Source organism: Pinus tabuliformis, chromosome 7 (assembly GCF_031772625.1).
Source record: "Pinus tabuliformis cultivar Carrire ecotype Pingquan chromosome 7, CPIR1, whole genome shotgun sequence".
NCBI lineage: Eukaryota > Viridiplantae > Streptophyta > Pinopsida > Pinales > Pinaceae > Pinus > Pinus tabuliformis.
In genome coordinates this window covers 1100291254-1100314411 of record NC_142293.1, presented here as the reverse complement: position 1 = coordinate 1100314411, position 23158 = coordinate 1100291254, and positions in this window count along the sequence as shown.

Genomic DNA, 23158 nt, shown 5'->3' with positions numbered 1-23158 from the left:
AAGATAAGTTTCCTATTCTTGTCATTGATGTATTGTTAGATGAATTGCATGGAGCAATTTTATTTACTAGGTTGGATCTTAGTTTTGGATATTATTAAATTAGAATGAGGCAAGAAGACATTCTCAAAACATCATTTCAAACACATGAAGGTCATTTTGAGTTTTTTCTTATGCCATTTGGACTTACAAATGCATCTTCAACATTTCAAACCTTTATGAATTTTATTTTCAAACCGTTCCTTAGAAAATTTGTGCTAGTATTTTTTGATGACATACTAATTTATAGAAAATATTGGGGAGAGCATATACAACACGTTGATATGGTTTTGACACTATTGGAAGATCAACAACTATATGCAAAATCCTTCCAAGTGTGCCTTTAGGGTTCAAAAAGTGGAATGTTTAGGTGATATTCTATTACACGACGGTGTTAAGGTGGATCCTAACAAAATCAAAGCTACGAGGGAATGGCCAATCCCAAATTCCTTGAAGAAACTCAAAGTATTATCAGGATTGACAAGATATTACCACACATTTTTTAAGAGTTATGGTTAAATCATAGCACCTCTAACAAAATTATTGAATAAGGAAGAATTTTATTGGACTTAAGAAGCAACCAAAGCATTTGAAGGACTTAAAGAGGCTATGTTTACAACTCCTATCTTGGTGACATTTGACTTCACAAAAATATTCATTGTGGAGTGTGATGCCTTAGGACATGGCATGCGTGTAGTTTTAATGTGAGAAGGAAGGTTCTTTACCATTGAAAGTAATGAAATTAAAGGTGAGAACTTACTCAGACCCATCTATGAAAATCAATGTTGGTCATACTACATGCAGTTATGAAATGACGTCCATACCTAATAGGAAGACACTTCAAAGTAAAAAAATATGATGGTAGTTTGTAGTTTGAAGTACTTCTTAGATCAAACCTTGGCTTCATAAGAGAAACAAAAATGGGTCACAAAGATGTTGGATTATGACTTTGAAATTATCTACAAAAATGGAAAACAAAACATTGTGGTAGATGCAATCTCAAAGAAAGAGGAAGACATAAATGGTTTACAATGTGCTATTTCCATTTCAAAATATAACTCGGTGGAAGAAGCAATGATGGAATGACATCAAGATGAGAAGATATCCAACATAAATAAATAGCTACAGGAGGACCCTGATGCACTAGAAATACTTACATGGAAAAATGATATGTTATGGTATCAAGATCACTTATACTTCTGTAAGAATTCTCAACTCAAAAATCCTATTGGAATTTCATACTTATCCTATAGGAGGATATTCAAGGTTCTTGAAGTCATACCATAAGATCAAGAAATATTTTTTTTGGGAAGATCTTAAAGTGTATGTGCAAAAATTTGTGGCAGAATTCATGGTGTGCCAACAAAATAAATGAGAGACTATAAAGACCACATAGATCCTTTATCTAATAGCCATACCAAGCCAGTGTTGGGAACACGTTTCAATGGATTTTACTACAGGTTTACCCAAATCTGAAAGAAAGAGTGTCATTATGGTAGTGGTAGATTAAATGAAAAATTATGCCCACTTTTGGTCTCTTTCTCATTCTTTTAAAGCAAGTACTATGGAAAAATACTTCATGGAAATAGTCCATAAGCTACATGGAATACCAAAGAATGTTGTAAGAGACAAAGATCCAATTTTCAATGTAATTTTTTGGACATAATTAATTTCTTTTTTGGGTACTCAATTAGCTCATAGCTCATCTTATTATCCTTAATCTAATTGGAAAAACTGAGATTGTGAATAAATATTCAGAAGAATATCTAAGTTTCTTCTAACTTGATAAACATACACAATGGGTCAAATGGTTTCCCTTCGAAGAATGGTGGTACAAAAAAATCACCATTTATGGCACTTTATGGATATCTTCCTCCATTCATCACATCAAACTTGAAAGGGACTATTAAGGCTCAGGAAGTAGAGGACCACATCCACCACCAACAAGAGGTTATCAAAATATTGAAGGAAAACTTGGTTATGACACAAAATTGGATGAAACAACAAATTGATCAACATCACAGTGAAAGGGAATTTGATGTGGGGGATTGGGTATTTGTGAGACTACAACCATATAAATATAATGCCCTCAAGTAACAAAAGAAGGACAATAAATTAGCTCGAAGGTATTATGGTCCCTATAAGGTATTGTAGAGGATTGGAAGTATGGATTACAAATTGGATCTGCCTCCATATTCACGTGTACATATAGTCTTCCATGTTTCTTGCTTGAAGAAGGAAATTAGTGATAATATCCCAATCTAAAATATTCTATCAGTGATGAATGAAGAAGGGAAAATAATACTAGAACTAGAAACAATTTTGGAAATAAGGACTAAGTAGCTAAGAAACCGAGAAATTACTGAGTACCTCATCAAATGGAATAAACTACTAGTGGAAGAAGTGAATGGCAAGATGAGTTTTTCATGCAGAAACACCCACATATATTCAAGTGTTGAGGACAACACTTCTTTGGGGGGGCCGCGCATGTTAAGTCCTATATAAGCCTAATGTTAACGCATCAACCCCTTATTAAGCACTAAATATTGAGTGATTACATTTCTTTTGTTATGTTGTTATGTATGCTAGAACTTCCTCATGGTCCCATTTTATTGTAATTGTATCCTTTGTCTCCTATATATATAAAGGATACCTAGTCTTAATATTATTAAATATTGTCTTGTTCATTGTATTTAATGTAGAAGGAGGTTCCCCCCACGAAGTGGATTGTAAATATTGGTTTCTTATCATTTTAAAGGTGCAAGGATCATAATAGAGAAAATATTCAAGAGAGAAGAAGTTACAAAAAAATTAGAGGGAATTTTTGAAAAGGATAGGGTTTTATAAGAAGAAAGATAATGTTATTTGAACCCCAGGTAAAACTTAGCCAACCAAGGAAACATAAGGTTTTGAATCTATAATAAAATTCATCATCTCATGGTAGGATTACAATAAGGATGAGTAAAGAGTTGAACCAGAGAGTTAAGGATGAAACATATGATAATGCAGAACACAAGGATGAAGAATAAAGGTTTATAAAACCACTAAAGAAACCCCAAACAAAAATATTCCACTAGAAAACTTCGACCAACTCTAGAAGTGGATGTTCACCAACAAGTATTCTATGGGTATCTTGAATCCAAAGAAGCTGATGAAAAGGTAAATTCTCTTATTACATATTTCGTTTCAAAACTACAAAAAAAGGAGAAGAAAAATAGGAGATTGAAACAAGAAATCAGGGGGACACAAGTTTTTGAAAGGCATGTAAAAATAAGAATGAAGTGTTTCAGAATAAAAGTGTTGAGATTCCTAAAGAAAACAATAAACTCAATTTAAAGAATAAATTGTGAAAAAAACAAGCCTATAGGTGGAATAAGTAAAATAAGGGAATGGAGCTTCAAAACATTAAACTGAAGGCTAAAGTTCTAATGGAGAAGCCTAAAAGAAAACTTGGTAGTAATTCCACTTCAAATTTTGATATTTATGTTAGAGAAGTAGAGAATATCTAAGTAGCAGTAAAAAATGGACACAATTCCACTCGAATTTTGAAAATCGAACATTACATGAGGAGATGCAAAATATGATCCATGGGGACAATGTTGGGATTACATTTTATTGCCATTTTGCACTATGAACCAATCCAAGGCTTCCCCTTTTCAACCTCTAAGAGTCTAAGTACATTCATATTTGTTAAGTCCTTCATGACTTAACCATAAAAGGGTATTTAAAGTATTTAGTTACTCTTTATCTTTATTTCCTAGTTTGACAAATTAAATATCATTAAAAGTTGATTTTCTAACCATCAATTACAAAACTTGTAGATTTGGGAGTTCATTGTTTTTTTGGCTACCTGTAGTTGTTCAAATCGAAAACTGTCATGTTGGGTTCATTCATAATGTTGATGGCATGGAACAATTCCTATTGGATCCTCCTTAAAATGTTTGACAACATTTGCTTTGTGTAACAAATGTAGAGAAAGGAAACACATATTACATAATTTTAAAAACATGTTTTTATATAATTAATACACATCTCTATGAATCAAGTTAGAAGCACAAATATCCATGTTATGTTTTGATATCATTGATTTTAGCAATATAAATAAGATCACATTAATGTTGTACAATGCATCATTTCATCAATACTCTATTTTTGGTTTGTAAAAATACTATAAATATCCAAGGTTATGAAGTGACAAAGGAGAATATAACTATGAAGACTCTATGTTATTTTATATTAGATTTAAACTTGAACACTAAAAATGTGTTATGTAATTGATAGTATTTTAATACAATATATACTCCTAGAACATGTGCTAGATTTGGAGGGGCCCCTTGTATTGTTCATGTGTATCTCTCTATGAGTATTTGTTCAAATGTTTAAATTATTTTGTTTTGGTGTTATTATAATTTATAAAATAGATTGAGTACTCTATTTTATGTTAATTATATGTTTTAAATGATATGATTCATAATTGTAATTCATTTAGAGAAAGTAGTCCTTTCTAATCGATATTGAAGTACCAATGAGAGTATCCTTACTAGAGTTATCAAATCCATAGAATTGGGTGGAACACTATAACATATTATTTTACCATTATAGTAAATCATGATTGAAGGATTAGGTTCAATTCTATTTTGATCATATGCTTAGGCTTTTGTAGTATGCCCGCATTTAGTTACTTTTTACTGAAGTAGATTTGAATCCCTAATTGTTTATTTCCATCAACTATTGATTTGCATATGAGAAGTTCCTTCATTATATTATAAACTCAATTGATTTTTGGCAGAGTATTTGTTACAAATTGTATTTTCCAAAATATGATTGTAACTTGAATTTCCATTATTTCAAGTTAGAATAGTAGGTAATCTCTCAATATCTATCTCTTTGTGACCTTAGTTATGCAAGTATGATAATTTAAGGATATAGAATTTTTAGTTTGAAGGCAAGTTGATTATACACATATTGTGCTTGCACTTCACAAGATAATGAATTCTAGTTGATAAGTAATTGTTCCATAACTTATGCAAATAAGTTACCTAACACATATCGCAAGTTAAATAACAAAGGAGGAGATCTAAATTGGATAACTTGCAAGGAGGGTTTAGGAAGCTGGAATTTGGTTGTTAGAGATAAGGAAGTATATCCATTTAATAATTGCTCATGCAAATTGGAGGTCTGAATTGTAGTTTATCACTTGATTGGAAAATCAAACATGTGGTGAGAATGGCTTAAGGAAGTCAAACACTTGGATGAGAAGAAGATCTCATGGAGGTGGTTCGTGATGTATTTCTAGAAGAAATATTTGTCGAAACACTACCATGGAAGGAAAATGCAACAATTCTTTGAAATCAAGTTGAGGAGCATGACAATGGAGGAGTATGAAAGGAAATTCATTGAGTTAGTAAGGTATGCTGGTTTTATTAAATATGAAAAGATCAAAATACAAATATTTTAAAGTGGTTTACCATCATTTTATAGTGAAAAAATTAATTTTGATGAGCCTAAGAGTTTGGATGAAGCTATAAGGAGATAAAGTAACTATTAAACAAGAATAAAATAAGTCGTTCTTTTAGAAAACTTGGGATGACAAGAAGAGGGCCAAGGTGGAGGAAAAGAAGTGGTAAAATATGGGGAAACTTCGAGAAGAATTTCCCTTGAGAAATCCATTAAACCCCAAATATTAAATTAAAAATTGATAAAGAAATTATTATTATTTGGAAAAAAATTTATTCGCACTTATATTGAAATTTTAAATTTAAATTTTAGGTTTCTTGCCAAAGTTTAAGGTCAGCTTCAAAAGGATTCATGTTGGCTTCCTCCAAGGGTCGCGACCCTTCATAGAAACAACTATATATATCCCATTGAGTTGATCTTCAAAAGGTTCTTCGGATGGCAGAGATGGGTCTAAGATTTTTAGATGAGTTTGAGGTTCCACAAGTCTTCTCTTTAGCTCTTGGTATGGCACTTAATATCCCACATATGGCATAGTTCCTCAGGTCTCTAACATATGTCACAAGTCTCTCACTTATGTCTACAAGTCTCTCGAATAACTATAGGATTCTCGCACCATGTCTATAAGACTTTCACATTATTTATCTCACATTGTTGGTATGGAATCACTGTATTGGCATGATCCCTCAGGCTCACATCATGGTATGGTATATCTAATAACAATGATATCAGTCTAGCATGATTCCACTGTAATGACATATGATATTGCTTATGGTATGGTCTCAATAATAGATATGGTCTTGCTCTTGTCTCACTATGATTGGATATGGTCTCGTTTTAATGTGATTGGATATGATCTCGATATGATTGCACAAAGTCTCGCCCTTGGTTATAGTATTTCGCATATATGTCTATATCTTGCATATGTACAATGCTACTCTCTGTTATGGCACGACTCAATGATCTCACATCACTGATATGGTATCTCTACGATATAGATGGCATCATACATATTGGCATCTCTGTGATATAGTTGGAATCAATTCACACAATTCCTCTATAGTTACATGCATGGTTCCCTTGTAGTTATATGTAAATTTATTCTCAGTTATATGTATGGTATAGTTCCAGTACATAGCAAGCAGTAATGGTATTTATTCATGACATCACACACAAACACACACACACACACACACTATATCTATCTATCTATCTATCTATCTATCTATATATATATATATATATATATATATATATATTGCAGCAGTGGAATCTATGTTTGCCATCAATACTCAGTTATACATGGACTATTCTTATCTCTGAAACCTACCCTCCAGTACTCCTTAAGAGAAACCATAATAAGATAAACCTTGATTCTGAGCAGTAAGAATTAACCTTGTTATGGATGTAGTTTATATATGAGGTAAACAATTGATGATCATATAATAGAAGAAAAAGAACTTGGGTGGGTTTTTCCCTGGTCTCTGTCCAAAATCTTGGTGTCTCCTTTCTGGATGCTTTTCTTCCGTTTTTCTTTTATGTTCCGTTGCAATGTTGATGTTATTATTATTTCTATATAATTTCTAATTATGTTGATATGTTTAAGGTGTCAATGTGATGTAAATTATGAAATGTAATTATCTAAATCAAAGAATAATACAACCCTTAGGAAGATCAACATGGTATTAGAGTTGGGCTAAATAAAAGTCATTGAGATCACCCCTGTGAGGACACCAGTGAATAGGTGGAAGGGATGACAAAGACCTAAAAGAATGTGAGGGCTTGAAGGAAACCCTAGGCAAAGAGAAGTTAGGATTGATGGTTAGGGTTTGGAATAAACCCTTGGAGTGTGGCATGTTCAGCCTTGAAACCATAACATGATTAATGAGAAGTTAATCTAGCTCATGTAATAGATTCTAGATGATGATATGTTTTTAGTTGGGTCTTTTTGCTGATGAAGTCGATTGAAAAATATTGATGGTGCCAAGTTGAGGCATATCCTCTTTTTTTGATATATGTGATTCCATTGAAGCATTTATTTTAAAAGAAACATTGACATGTGGATGATGGATAGTAATGAATCTTGGAGGCTTGATCAAGAGAGAGAGCTGATCATGTTGAAAAGTGTGCAACAAGAAATGCTTGTTGAGAATGCAACAAGATGATGGAGCTTAGTGAAAAGAGTCGCCTTCACTAAGTGGGCCCGCAGGCAAATTATGGCGCAAGTTCTATTTTTGACCACAGTGTGGGTGACCACAGTATGAGTGATCACAGTGTGGATGATCACAGTGTGGGTGATCACAGTATGAGTGATCACAGTGTGGGTGACCACAGTGTGAGTGATCACAGTGTGAGTGATCAAAGTCTATTTTTAGACTGGCTATCAAAAATAGAAAAGTAAAATATTATTGTCTCATAATAATATTTGGACTATAAACTTGATCTTATTCTCTTGGAGCACTTCAGGATGAGCTATGGATGTGGTACAGGCAGATCCCAGAAGGAAATACATGGTTACCTATGGGATGACTAATATTTGCATGCATGACTTCAGTTAGAACTCAAGTGAGTTGAGTTTAGTGGACTGGAGGTGCAGTTGATGGAGTTGTGTTCAGTTTAGCCTTGTTAAATTGGTTGTATTTAGTCTAATTGATCAATAGACTAGAGATGAGTTGGGTGAATTAGTTATTAATTAATTCACAAGTTATTAACTCATAATGCAACTATAGAATACATCAGTTAACTTAGTTGCATGTCAGTGCATGCTCAGTTCAGCAGGGACAGGTGTTAGAGGATCAGATTGCTATCAGTTGTGACTATAGTTGTGCATGATGATTTGCACAATCAGAGGGATTGAGTATGCCAATGAATTGGCCAATATCAAGAATTGTAGCCTGTGCTCACGTCCAACAATGTGTGAGTGATTATTTGCAGGTCAAATACGAGTTTGGTAAGACATTCTCATCAGTTCTTGAGCAGGTATTGAGCTGGATAGGCAGGCAAGCAGTGGAATAGATTTGGAGATCAGATCTGAGCTGTATTGTGTGTAACAGGTGGAGCTGGTACTGGATTTCTTATGATAAGAATTGTACTTTGTAATGTTACATGATTCAATCAATATAATATATAGATAGTGTGGGGTTTTTAGCGAGATGCTTTCCCCGGGATACATACTGTGTTAATGAGTTTGATTGATGCTTCTATGTGCGCCTGTGAATGTTTCTGCTTCTGTAAATTGATGATCAACGTAGAGGAGATTATGTATTATACATGTTCCGCTTATAATTGTATGATCAGGATAATCTCTGTGAATATGTGTTAAATTATTCAAAATTTCTACATGGTATCAGAGCTGCTTGATTTGTAGAAGAGATTTTTACAGGATATCAAGCAAGGATTGATCATCAGATCTATTATTCAGAAAGTGTTTACATCTTATTTCTTCAGGCAGAGTCTGTAATTGGGCCAGGTAGCCTCTGGATTCATCCTTCTTTTGGAAGGTGAGATATCCGGTGAATGCCCATACAGTCAATCTCTGTACAAGAAATACTTTGTTCTCACGAATTCTAGATTGGAAGTGGTTGAGTTTTGAGCTGGTGGAATTCGAATTTAATTCCAAAGAAAGAGATAAAACTCAGAAACATTCAGTGTGAGAATGGAGACAGTATGCCCCCAGTATCTCACGAAGTTCACCCAATGCCAGGATGAGCTGGGAAGTGTGGGGGTGACTGTCGGATGAGGATGGCGAGTCTAGCACTCCTTGACCTTCCTAAGAGTTGGCATGGCTACCAGGACTCAGTGAATGGAAGGGAGAAACTGCCAAGATGGGAGAGACTTTGGTCAGATCTTGTGTAGGAGGAGATTAGACGGAGCACCAGAGACGGTTCTTCATCCATGCAGAATGAGAAGAACTGTGCCTTAGTGAGTAAGGCAAAGAATGGGAAGGGGAAGGTTTCTCTTTCCGAATCCAATTCTTCCAGTGATGGGAAGAAGGTTGAAAAATTGAAAGTGCGATGCTTTCGTTGTCATGATGGAGACTTGGTGGTTGAGAGGGAGCATACATTACCTCTCAACATGCAAAACCAGAAGAAGTCTCAGACGATTGTGGAGGAGCCACGATTGGTGCAACAACTTCAGGAGGCTGTGGAGCAGCCACAACAAGGGAAGCTGAGAGGAGATCGAGTAGAGACATCTACTCATGCAGAGACCTCCAGTAGGGGGAAACTTTGAGCCAGGCGGGCTGAGTGATTGCATGCAGCCATACCTCCAGGTAGGAGGTGGGGTGATGTGGATTGATCGTCCCAAGGAGGAGGGGCAAGATCCTTGAGGTACCCAACCTCTTGGATGAGACCTTGCTACGGGAGCCCCAAATATGTAGTAGCAGGAACTGATTGATTGGGTAGAGACAGATGCGGATGGAGCGGCAGAGAGAGCGACAGTGCAAGGAATCCCAGGACAGCGCATAGCTAGCAGGTTGCAGCAATGCGAGAGGCACAAGTGTTTTGCACAGTGCTAGGTGGCACAGAGAGGTGTGCAATGGTGCGAGATGCATGGAGATGTTGCAGTAGCGTAGATGTCAGAGAGGGAGCACTTGTCAGCAGCAGGTAGAGCTTCAACATCAGAGGGTGTTTCTAGCCCAATAGGGAGGTCAGTTGGGAGGTGCAGTGCGGATGCAATGCTGGGAGATAGAACCAGCAGCAGCACGGATGCAGTCAGAGATCAAAGTGACATAGGCTAGAGCAGTTAGATAGCACAGAGATGCAGAGTTTTCAGTCGACAGAGGATATAGCAGTCAAAGACTTTGATGACAGAGCAAGTGGACCGGCCAGATGTGTTGCATGGAGAACATTCCAGAGTTACAAGATCGAGTTTGAGAGGAAGCCTTTCTTGTTGAGGGAGAGTGTTGAAAAGTGTGCAACAAGAAATGCTTGTTGAGAATGCAACAAGATGATGGAGCTTAGTGAAAAGAGTCGCCTTCACTAAGTGGGCCCGCAAGCAAATTATGGCACAAGTTCTATTTTTGACCACAGTGTGGGTGACCACAGTATGAGTGATCACAGTGTGGATGATCACATTGTGGGTGATCATAGTATGAGTGATCATAGTGTGGGTGACCACAGTGTGAGTGATCACAGTGTGAGTGATCAAAGTCTATTTTTAGACTGGCTGTCAAAAATAGAAAAGTCAAATATTATTGTCTCATAATAATAGTTGGACTATAAACTTGATCTTATTCTCTTGGAGCACTTCAGGATGAGCTACGGATGTGGTACATGCAGATCCCAGAAGGAAATACGTGGTTACCTATGGGATGACTAATATTTTCATGCAGGACTTCAGTTAGAACTCAAGTGAGTTGAGTTTAGTGGACTGGAGGTTCAGTTGATGGAGTTGTGTTCAGTTTAGCCTTGTTAAACTGGTTGTATTTAGTCTAACTGATCAATAGACTAGAGATGAGTTGGGTGGATTAGTTATTAATTAATTCACAAGTTATTAACTCATAATGCAACTATAGAATACATCAGTTAACTTAGTTGCCTGTCAGTGCATGTTCAGTTCAGTAGGGACAGGTGTTAGAGGATCAGATTTCTATCAGTTGTGACTATAGTTGTGCATGATGATTTGCACAATCAGAGGGATTGAGTATGCCAATGAATTGGCCAATATCAAGAATTGTAGCCTGTGCTCACGTCCAACAGAGTGTGAGTGATTGTTTGCAGGTCAAATACTAGTTTGGTAAGCCATTCTCATCAGTTCTTGAGCAGGTATTGAGCTGGAGAGGCAGGCAAGCAGTGGAATATATTTGGAGATCAGATCTGAGCTGTATTGTGTGTAACAGGTGGAGCTGGTACTGGATTGATTGTGATAAGCATTGTACTTTGTAATGTTACATGATTCAATCAATATAATGTACAGATAGTGTGGGGTTTTTAGCGAGATGCTTTCCCCGGGATACATACTGTGTTAACGAGTTTGATTGATGCTTCTATGTGCGCCTGTGAATGTTTCTGCTTCTGTAAATTGATGATCAACGTAGAGGAGATTATGTATTATACATGTTCCGCTTATAATTGTATGATCAGGATAATCTCTGTGAATATGTGTTAAATTATTCAAAATTTCTATAGATCACTTCCTTCAATCCTTGTTAGAGATAAGTACCTTCCAGAGTTATGTTGTTTCTTTATGACACTACTCTTGTTTAGATTCATTATTTATATAATTTATTATTCCTTCCTGCATGAATCCTTGAGTATTTCTAACATCCCGATGAAGATGTGATTAGCATATCCTTCTCTAGGATCACCTGGAAGATAAATGGTGCACGAAAGGAGAACTAGTGCAAGAAGAGAAAAGTTGGTGCCAGTTTATTTTGGGAGTAAGTGAATAGTGTTATGGGCATGTCACCTCAGATATATGAATTAACAAAGTAGCATAAAATATGGAAATTACAATATGCGAGTTCTACAACTACCAATGACAAAGTGTATATGCTAATTGTGTGCTACAAGTTGCTAAGGTATATGAATACTACAAGGTATGTATAATATAGCATAATCGTGTTATGATTTAGCTGCAATGTTGCATGGAAAGTTAAGCCCTGAGGTATGATAGAAAAGTCTTGATTTATATAGTACTCTTGAGTAATTCATGTCAACCATATACATAAGTGACTACATTTTTTCTAGTATATGCACTAACACACTTTATAGTTTAAATCTCATTGATATTTGGATATCCTGATTTTGTCTAAAGATAAATCATAGCCATAAACATTAATTTTGATCTACGGTAACTTGATACTATTATAATGAGTATGGTAACCCTGATGGCAATATCATGGTTGTAAGATTGATATTCAAGATCTACTGACTATCTTCTTGTTGGTCTTGATAAGTCTTTGATAAGCTGTAACTGATATGATGAGTTAACAACATGGTAAATTTGACAATGAGATAAAAATGGATGCCATGATTAGATGATGTTAGGACTTTGATTGAAATGATATATATGTGATATTGCATGGAGGTATATTAACCCTTAATGAATGATTGATGGCATATCCATGTATGACAGTGAAGCCAAATTGAATAGATGATGATGGCTTGTCATGACAATGATATATATATGAGAACCTGATATAGTTTGACTCCGTGATTTGATATATGACAATTTTGTATGAACTAATATGGCTATGCCTTGAAGAAACAATGATCTTGATGCATGAAAATAACATTGATGATGAATGAAGAATATTCCCATTTAGAGGGAGAGACCCTTGATGAGATCACAACACTTATTAGTATTTGCGTAATGATTATAAAATTGAGACTACCTCAGAGTTTTTTGAGGAGGATAAATAGGAGACCCATGATTGCAAATTGAATTGATGAACGTTTGATGTTGTTGAAGGCGTGTCTTTGTTATCTAATTTCTTGTGCTAATAGTTCATTGTTGATAGGAGTATTTTACCCCAAGAAGTTTCACGATCCAATTCTCGTTTTTCCAGAATCATATCACGGTGGATTACATTGATGGATTTGTGTTGCTAGATTTGGTGAATCCCATAATGTGAAATCATTCAAATGGATCCTTGTGTTGCATGCATGTACCCTGAGCTAAATAAAGTCTAGAAATATAGGTGGGACAAAGGCATCTTCATTGATTGAGATAATGTTGTTATACAAGACAAGCATAGGCTAGTGGTTGGTGCCTACCTGTGTGAGAGGGAGAAAGAATGAATATGGTATTCGTTTCCTTATGTCATGCATTTTATCAAACATAATACTTGATTTTATGTCCTATATGAATAACAAAACAAAGGACTGCTACTCAAAACTATTGCTATTGTTTGAGCTAGTGCCAGATATGAGCACTTTTATATGTTGTAGAGAGAAGCAGTGACGCTCTATCATTTTTCCTGATCTTCAGAGAGCCGATTGGATTGATGGATGTGAGTCTCTTGGGTAAGTTTCCAGCTAATTGAGAACACCGAGCATAGATATTCCCCCTTATTTGAGATCCCAAGGAGGGAATGGAGCATTGATGGTTGATGGATCTCTAGACATTAAGATGGTTGTGATCCTTACCCTTTGAGGTAAGCAATATCTCACCTATTGTCATCGTAGGGTGTGCGTGATTCTTGTCATTTATGACAATTCGGGTATCTCCCCCTATCAGGATTAGATAAAGTATACCCCAGTATGAATCCTACCCACAAGTGGGGCTTGTTGGGATTTCTTCCCCATCTGGCCATTGGGTTGAGATGACTTGAGATGGTGTGATCCTCACATGGAAAGTGGTATCTTGCTCAAGTATTAAGGATGAAGGTGTTCTACCACCTGAATCTTGAGGGTCAACATGTGAAGATCAACATACATTGGGATGGATGTGATCGCTACCTTCTATGGCAAGTCGTATCTCACCTATTGATTGGACAACAAGATGGATGTGATCCTTGCTTGGTAGATGGATCTCACCCATTGCCACTAGACGATATGATGGATGTGATCATTGCGTTCTATAACAAGTGGTATCTCACCTGTTGATTAGACAACATGATGGTTGTGCTCCTTGCATAGTATGTGGATCTCGCCTATTGTCATTGAATAGAGGATGGTAGCTTGAGCTCCCATATGATGTTAGATTCTTCCTTTTTAGATTCAAGATTGTTCAACAAATGGAGATGGTAAGAGATGAGATAAGACGAGATATGACTTGATGATTACAATGATTCTACTTTAGATGACCGAATTGATTATTGGATATAGGGTGGAAGCAGGATGCTCCCCTATGATGATGATTGAGTTGATATAGGGCGGTAGCCAAAGCTCCCATATGATGTTTCTTCTTCTTCTATTGGATCAAGATTGCTCAACTGTTGATCAAAGGAAATTGAGACAAGATGTGATGAGATGGTTGTTTTGTTGATATATTTGAGATGGAGGTCATATGATTTGTCTTGAAGACTAGTAAGTTTTTGAGGATTAATATCCCCTACCTTTGATTGAGCATTCTTATTCTTCTATGTGATGAGATATTACTAAGACTTGACCTAAAGAACATGTAGGGTTTGGAGGGCTAATCGCCCCTACCATTGGTTATGGATTCCTCTTATTTTATGCGACGATATGAGATGAGACTTGTGCCAAATTTATGTAGCTATCATGGAAGATGCAACCAAGGACAAGGGATCAAGCATTACTAAAACAATTTGAAGATGTTTTTGTTGAAATACTAGGTTTAGCACCTAAAATGGATATAGAATTTTCCATATATTTAGTATCTAGAGTTTCTCCATTGTCCAAGACACATACATGATGAGCATACCATATTTTAAGGAATTACAAATGTAGTTGCAAGAAATTTTGAAGAAGGGGTACATACAAATAAATGCGTCACCTTGGGGTGGCCGAAAGCTCTTTTTTAAAATTAAATATGGTACATTGGGGTCATGTATAGATCTCGGGAAATGAAGCACAAGTATCATTTGCCAAGGACAAATGACTTATTTGATCAATTGAGGGAGCTAAAATTTTCTCTAAGATTGACTTAAGGTCAAGGTACCAATAGGTGAAAATTAAGGAGGAGGATAACAAGAAGACAACATTTAGAACTTGGTATGGACATTATGAGTTTGTTGTGGTTCAGTTTGTGCTATCCAATGCACTCGGTGTATTGATGTGCCTTATGAATGGATTTTTTTGAAATTACTTGGATAATTTTTTCATTGTGTTTTTAGATGACATATTGGTATACTCAAAGTTTGAATAAGAGCATGAGCAACATTTGAGGATCGTGTTGCAGGTACTTGGGATGAATTAACTTTATGCCATGTTGAGTAAATCTTCATTTTATCAAAAGCAAATTCATTATTTGGGTCATATCATATTAATAGAAGGGGAGGAAATGGGATCAGAGAAAATCAAATCTATTAGAGAGTGGGAAACACCAAAAAATGCAATAAATATCAAATTCTTTATGGGATTAGAAGGATCGTACATGAGATTTATTTAGGGGTTCTAAAAAATAGCACATCCTATCATTTCTTTACAAAATAAGGGTGTGAACTTTGAATTTTCTCATAAATGTAAAGAGGCATTTCAATATTCGAAAATGTTATTAGAAAGTGCACTCATATTGAGGATAAATAATCCAAATGAATATTTTATTGTGTGTATTAATGCATGCAAGGAAGGGTTCGTAGGAGTCCTCTTGCAACATAGGCATGCAATATGTTATGAGTAAAGGAAATTGAAGGAGTGTGAGAGGAATTATGACATTCATGATTTGGAGATGGAAGCCATCATTCATTCCTTGAAAATGTGGAGGCATTACCTCATGGAAAAAAATTTGAATTCAAAACAGTGCACAATGGTATGAAGCATTTGTTTGGACAACTAACTTTGAATGTTAGACAAATTAAATGGATGGAATTTATGGATGAATATGATTTTGAAATAAAGCATATAAAAGGTAAGGAAAATAATTTGGTTGATGCACTTAGCAAATGGGGCACATACAGTGCATGCTACAACCATAAATATATGCAATTTTGATTTGAAAATTATAATTTTAGAGGCTGAAAACTCAAATCAACAAGACATGAAAAAAACGAAGGCTACTACAAGTTAATTTACAACCAAAATACAAGAATTATGACTTGAACGAGGATGGAATCCTCATGTACAAAGGAAAAATTTATGTGCTGAATTCTCAAGGGCTGAAAAGTATAGTGCTAAGTGAGATGCAAAAGGTACCTTATGCTAGGAACCCATGATACAATAATACAATTTCAGCTATTAAAAGTTGTTTTTCTTTTTCCAAGTATGAAAATTAAGTAGTTTACATATTCAAGTGTTTGGAATGTAAAAAGATGAAGGTTGAGCATAGGTATCTAATTGGGTTGCTACAACCAATACCCATTCTTGAGTGGAAGTGGGAAATTGTTTCAATAAATTTATTTCAAAACTTCCCAAGGTTGTGATGCAACATGATTCCATCATGGTAGTGGTGGATAAGTTCAATAAGACCCCCCACTTTATTTTAATGACGTCAACACATAAGGGAGTAAATTTGTTAAAATATATGTGAATGAAATTGTCAGGTTACATGGATTCACTAAGGTAATTATTTCAAATAGAGATCCTAAGTTTACATCAAACGTTTGGAAAGGATTGTTCAAGGGTCTTGGAAGTGATTTTAACTTTACTATAACATATCATTCATAATTAGATGGAAAAACATAGAGGGTCAATTAGGTAATTGAAGATATGCCGAGGATATATGTGACAGACAAACTATCAAAATGGGAAGAGTATTTGCACTTGGTGGACTTTACATATAATAATGGGCAACGTGCATCTTTGAAGATGAAACCAATTGATGCCTTATATGGTAGGAAATGAAAAATCACATATGATATGGGTGAACCTAGTAGATATGGCCATTTCCTTTCTATATTTTCTTAGGGAAATGGAATAGCTAGTGGTGCAAATCAAGTAGAACTTGAAGGTTTCCCATGATAAGCATAAATTTTATGTAAACAAGAAGAGGACAGATAATGAACACAAATTTGGTGACCATGTTTTCTTGAAATTAAAGGCCAAGAAGAGTTAATAATATACATGGTGATCCTAAGGGCATTTGGAACTCTTGGAATCCATAAGGATTTGAGGCTCCTTGGTTGGGTTAAGTTGGTAAACTTGGAAGGATAGTGGCATATCCTAATGGACGTCAGCTGCATATAAGGGATTACACTATCTTGGGTTGTGTAGGATAATAGGGGTTGAAAGACTATTAGTTGGATGCTACTAAAGTCAAGTACCTTGGCATGTTACCTTTTTGATGCAAAGGTGGATCACAACTAGATTTAGGTGGTCCACAAGGTTTGTTTTAAAAGAGACAAATGTAGAGAATAAAAAAGGGGAAGATCACTATGTAAACTCAAGTTCCTATAACTACATAGGATGTTTAGGTCCTTAATGTGGTGACAAAAATCTCGTGAGCGTAACCTTGTCAATAGACGAGATCCAACCAAGACACCCGAGTAGAAAACTAAAGAGTAAGAAGAAAGATATACCAAGAGGGAGAATCATAAACCTAAGAAGAAATTCCAAAGACCAATGATTTGTAATAGCAAGCTCCTTGGATGAAGAAGATGAGACTCATTGGGCTTGTGTGGTTGTTTCCATCCACTATGAAGCTTCTCTAGTAGAATAACTGACCAAAATCATGTAGTTCTCCAGGGATGATCAATGAAAGAACATGAAAGCCAGGCTAAGATCTATGATTCACCATCAGTATGGATTCAAGTACCAACTTTCCTCCCATCGCTTTTCTAGATGAACATAATCATAAACCTTCGCATCCCCTAGTGGTAAGCCCAAAGGTTGTGAGAAGTCAAATCACTAGGGCTAAACCAAGGGAGGAGAGAAGTCTAGAGCCTCTCATAGAACCAAGACTAAATGAGATTGTGAAATTTGGTACCTAGACTAAATGCAGAGACATGCACCAGAGGAAGAACACCACATTGTGCCTGGTCGACATGACTAGTGGTTTGAGCGAACATGGATATGTAGTGGTGGATCGAATGATTGAATGTAATGGAGGTTGCATCATTGAACATAATGTTTTATGTGCCAGATATCTTGCATGCGATAATGGAACTTGATGATTTGCATGCCTTTACAAACTTGTAGGCGGCATGCTGCCATGTTCCTCAAGAATGTCTCTTGGTGGGACAACAACAACCCACCCCCACCCTTTTGCTTGACAGACACCCCATCTAGGGTAATTTACACATACTTAACATGAAAAATCATATTGATTTTCAATGCCAAAGCATGATAATAAACCTTAAAAAAAATTACCTTGTGGCAAAATATAACGATAGTAGAGCTTCAATGTTAATGAATGAAAATAATCAATTTTAAAAATATTAATGTATGGTAAATGATCATTTTTTCTTATTACTTGTAATAATAGTAAAGTTTAATTCATTTTTCCTACATCTAAATGTAGAGGTGAAATTCACAACCCTCAAAGTATATTTAAATAAAAACCATGTCAGTTGGGCGTATGTCTGGTGTTTGGGAGGAATGATTGTTATCCTCTCCATCCAGGTTCAATTCATGTAAGTGATGTGATGAGCTATATTGTAATGACTTCGAACCTTCTTGTTAAGTTGGAAGCTTGAAACATGTATATTCCTCATATGGAATATAAATATATTTCTTATATGGAATATAAATATATTTCTCATAGAAAAGAAAAATTTCTTTAAAATTAATAAGAAAATAAAATGATGAAGATTCTCCTTCAATTTTGATAACCCTTTGATAGATAAGTAATGTCACATTTTAAGATTCAAATATACATAGCGTGATGCCCTTTGCCAAGTTGTTTGTTTTTGTATAATATTTTCAATAATATAAATGGCTTTCTTACTTATTAAACATATGAATTTAATATAATTAATTTTAATGACTAAATTTGTTGAATAGGAATTGAAAAAATATAAAATAACAAAAATGAATTTAGTTACTCAAGGATATTTTAAAAGAGAAAAGTGAGTACATTATGATTTGGCTTAGAAAAAATTAGAAAATAATGACTAGAGATGAGATACATATATAAAGTTAAATTGATTAAAATGAGTGATGAATGAGAGAGAGGAGGAACTCCAAAAGTCAATTTTTAGATTTAGAGAAGAAATAATTGACCGTTAGAAGACAACCATGACTTCAAGTCAAGTGTATATAGTAGAGACTGATGAAGGGAATCCAACATCTCTATTTATAAGCCCTAATCTTTTCCAAGTGCTAGGTGGTAAGGGATAACATTTTGAAGGATATCTATCATTCCAAACTTTAGGCTACTTGTACAATCCCTTGGTGTTAGGATCAAGAGGGAAAGTCTCTTTTATAAGATTAATATTAATAACTATTATAGTAATTTGGATTTCTTTGGATTGAGGTATAAGGGTTGGTGGGATAGAGATACTCACCCATGTTCCATTCCTAGATGTTTTAATTTATTGTTTTGGATAAGCTTGAGAGATCTATCCCTACTGGGACACTCACATCCTTCATATAAAATCCACGGGAGTGGAATTAAATGAGACTAAATATGCTTTTTATCCATATTAGCTTAATGATGGACTTGATGCAAATATTGCTAGATATCTTCCTTTTTATGCTTTAGACATCACTGCAAGTGTAAGGTATCTAGGATTATATCTACAACCAAATAATTATATGAAGAATGACTGGTATTTTTTGACTTAGGGAGGTGGAAAATAGAATATCACAATGGTGCAATAAAAGGATATGAAGAGGGGGTTGCTTGGTTTTGGTGAAGTTTATGTTTTAGGCTATTCTAGTGAAATAAAATACTTTGGCACTCATATCAAAAGGAATATTAGAAAAGATTATGAAGTATGGTTTCAACTTCCCGTGTTAGGGTAGTGGTGATTATAAGGGTGCCCATTGCGTAAATTGGAGAAAGATTATAAACCCAAAGGCATTAAGGGGGTGAGGACTAAAGGTTATATATTCGTTTGGATAGTTCCCTAGTTAAGCCATATAAAAGCCCCATGTTAACCCTAAAACCCATAATTAGGCCATATCTTTTGAGTTAGTCCATTTCTATTGTTCCATTGTCACGTTGGGAAAAACCCTTCATTGTACCATTTCATTATAATTGTACCCTTTAACTCATATATTTACACACAAAGGGGATCTTGTCTTAGGATCATAAATCTTGTATTGTACATTGTATTGATTGTAAAAGGAGGTATCCTTGCCAAAGTGGATTGTAGTTATTGGCTTATTATAAATTTTATGGTCCATGGTTCGTAACCTTTGGTATTAAAGCATAACAACTTAGGGTTTTACTGCTTTATTTGAGTCATTGTGGCATTTTGACTATAGATTTTTTTGATGGGATGCTTTAGTCCATGAAATGTTGATGAAGGTGAGGAGCTATTTGGAAACAAATATGGTAAAAGTTTTAGATTATGGTACTATAATTTTGGAGATACACCTTACAGAAATTGGGGGTTTTGAATGGTGCTAAAATCAATTTCAAACAAGTGATCTTGGAATTTTCACTATAACTCTTCTTCTACTTTTTCCTGAGAATCTTCAAATAAATTTTAGCTGATTGGGACATGATCTAGAAGTAAATCTTATAAAACTTTCAAATTCTATGTTTCTATAATTTCATAGATATACCCTATGGAAGTTAGGGTTTGTGATTCCTAAAATTAGTTTCAAACGAGTGATTTTGAAATTTTCACTACATCTTATTTTTGTGGGAAACCTCAAATTGTGATTTTTTTTAAGAATCTAAGGAGATATCTCTCTAAACAACTGGTAAAAAAGTAATAATTTGGTTCATTATGTTTTTGAAGATATACCCTATGGAAGTTAGGGTTGTTTAATGGTCCTAAAATTAGTTTTGAATGATGATCTTAGAAATTTTCCTATAACTTTCTCCTTGAAAATATTTAGATTGTGAAATTTTGAGGGATACGAGGAAACATACTAAGGTATATATGTATAAATATTAGAACCCCTTACAAAAAATGAACAAATGACACACTATACAAGCTTTCCCTTGAGAAGAGGCCAAAATTCAACAAGTTTTGGGAACGTTATTGTATCTTTCACTTGGCACATCAAATTTTGGTCAAACCTATGGAATTGTAGAGAAGACATACTAGAGTATTATAGGATAAAATTTCATATTAATAAGGACTCAAATTTTATCTCTCTCTGTCTCTGTCTCTGTCTCTGTCTCTCCCTGTCTCTCTCTCTCTGTCTCTCTGTCTCTCTCTATCTCTCTGTCTCTGTCTCTGTCTCTGTCTCCGTCTCTTTGTCTCTTTGTCTCTGTCTGTCTTTGTCTCTGTCTCTCTATCTCTGTCTCTGTCTCTCTCTGTCCCTGTCTCTGTCTCTATCTCTCTCTGTCTCTGTCTCTATCTCTGTCTCTCTCTCTCTGTCTCTCTCTCTCTGTCTTTGTCTCTCTCTCTCTCTCTCTGTCTGTCTGTCTCTGTCTGTCTCTGTCTCTCTGTCTCTCTGTCTCTCTCTGTCTCTCTCTCTATCTCTCTCTCTCTCTGTCTCTCTCTGTCTCTCTGTCTCTGTCTCTCTCTCTCTCTCTCTCTGTCTGTCTGTCTGTCTGTCTGTCTCTCTGTCTATCTCTCTCTGTCTGTCTCTATCTCTCTCTGTATCTCTCTGTCTCTCTCTCTCTGTCTCTCTCTGTCTCTCTCTCTGTCTCTGTCTCTGTCTCTGTCTCTGTCTCTATCTGTCTCTGTCTCTGTCTCTGTCTCTGTCTCTGTCTCTCTGTCTGTCTCTCTCTCTCTCTATCTGTCTCTCTCTCTCTCTCTCTCTCTCTCTCTCTCTCTCTCTCTCTCTCTCTCTCTCTCTCTCTCTCTCTCTCTCTCGCTCTCTCTCTCTCTCTCTCTCTCTCTCTCTCTTGGAGAAAAGAAGAGCAAAAGGAAATTTTTTGAATTGTGATAGTCTTAAACAACATTTTGTCACTGTCTCTGTACTCCTCGTTCCTTGATCCTGGAGGACCTCTACAGTGAACCCCGCATGCTTTGCCTTCATGTAGAAACTCCCATTATGTCCCTCTTCATGAGCAGATCATTTCCCTTTTGCACCATTTACCGTGAAACTTCTATTTTGCCCAATTTACAAGACCGATGCTAATGACCTTTGTCTCCCCCATGCCATTGTGCAAAGATTAGAACTATTCCCTATGTCAATCGGTGCGACTGAGCTGTGTTCCAGTCATGCCAGTTCTGTTATGGAAAGTTTTTTAAAGTTAGAGCCAAAGCTTCCATCTCTAGAAGCTCCGTAACAAAATTCTGGTAAATGGTTTGGTCGGATGGGGTCGAGGATGACAGTTTGGGCTCCTTTCCACTATAATGATGGAATTACCTCAAGGGATAAGCCCTTCTCCCATGAGAAGAGGATCCATCTCCCATCCATTTTTCCTATATAAACCTCCCTTCTTCCCAAGCACAAACTAGTGTGAAATCAGAGTTAGAGTTTTGGCTGAGTGTGAATATACTATTTTAGACAAGAAAGCTATTACTAGTTGTAGCCATCTAGTTGTGTGAGGGAGAAGTGTGTTTGGTTTGGAGTGAAGCCTAAAGGGAAGAGTCTTTAAACTATTTTTGTTTGAAGCCATCATGAAGTGCTAGCAGAAGTGTGTGGGAACTTGGTCTTGTCAGAGGAAGACTGCAACGTCAAGACGAATGGTTGTAATCTCTCTTTGAATATTAATATATGCAACTATTAATTGATTTCCTACATGTTTTGTAATATTACATATTCGTGTCTTAATGCTTCTTGACTTATTAAGTAGGTTGAATTGCAATTTGTCTATTATTATGTTTGTGTGTTGTTGTTGTTTACTTGTTTCAGGAGCTTGAAGAAGGAAGCGAGAGATTGCTGGAGCGAGAAAGTAAGGACATCATCAAATAGGATAAGCGACCAAGAGGTAGGCCCTATTGATTGGTTCTAACCTAAGGAAATCTTCCATAGCATGTATCTGTTGTGGCTAGACCCATTATCGGGCTAGAGGAATTCGTTTGTGTCCACACTTATAATTTTGCTTCAACACAAATTGGCAACTCTGCTGGGGAGATCCCATCCTTTTG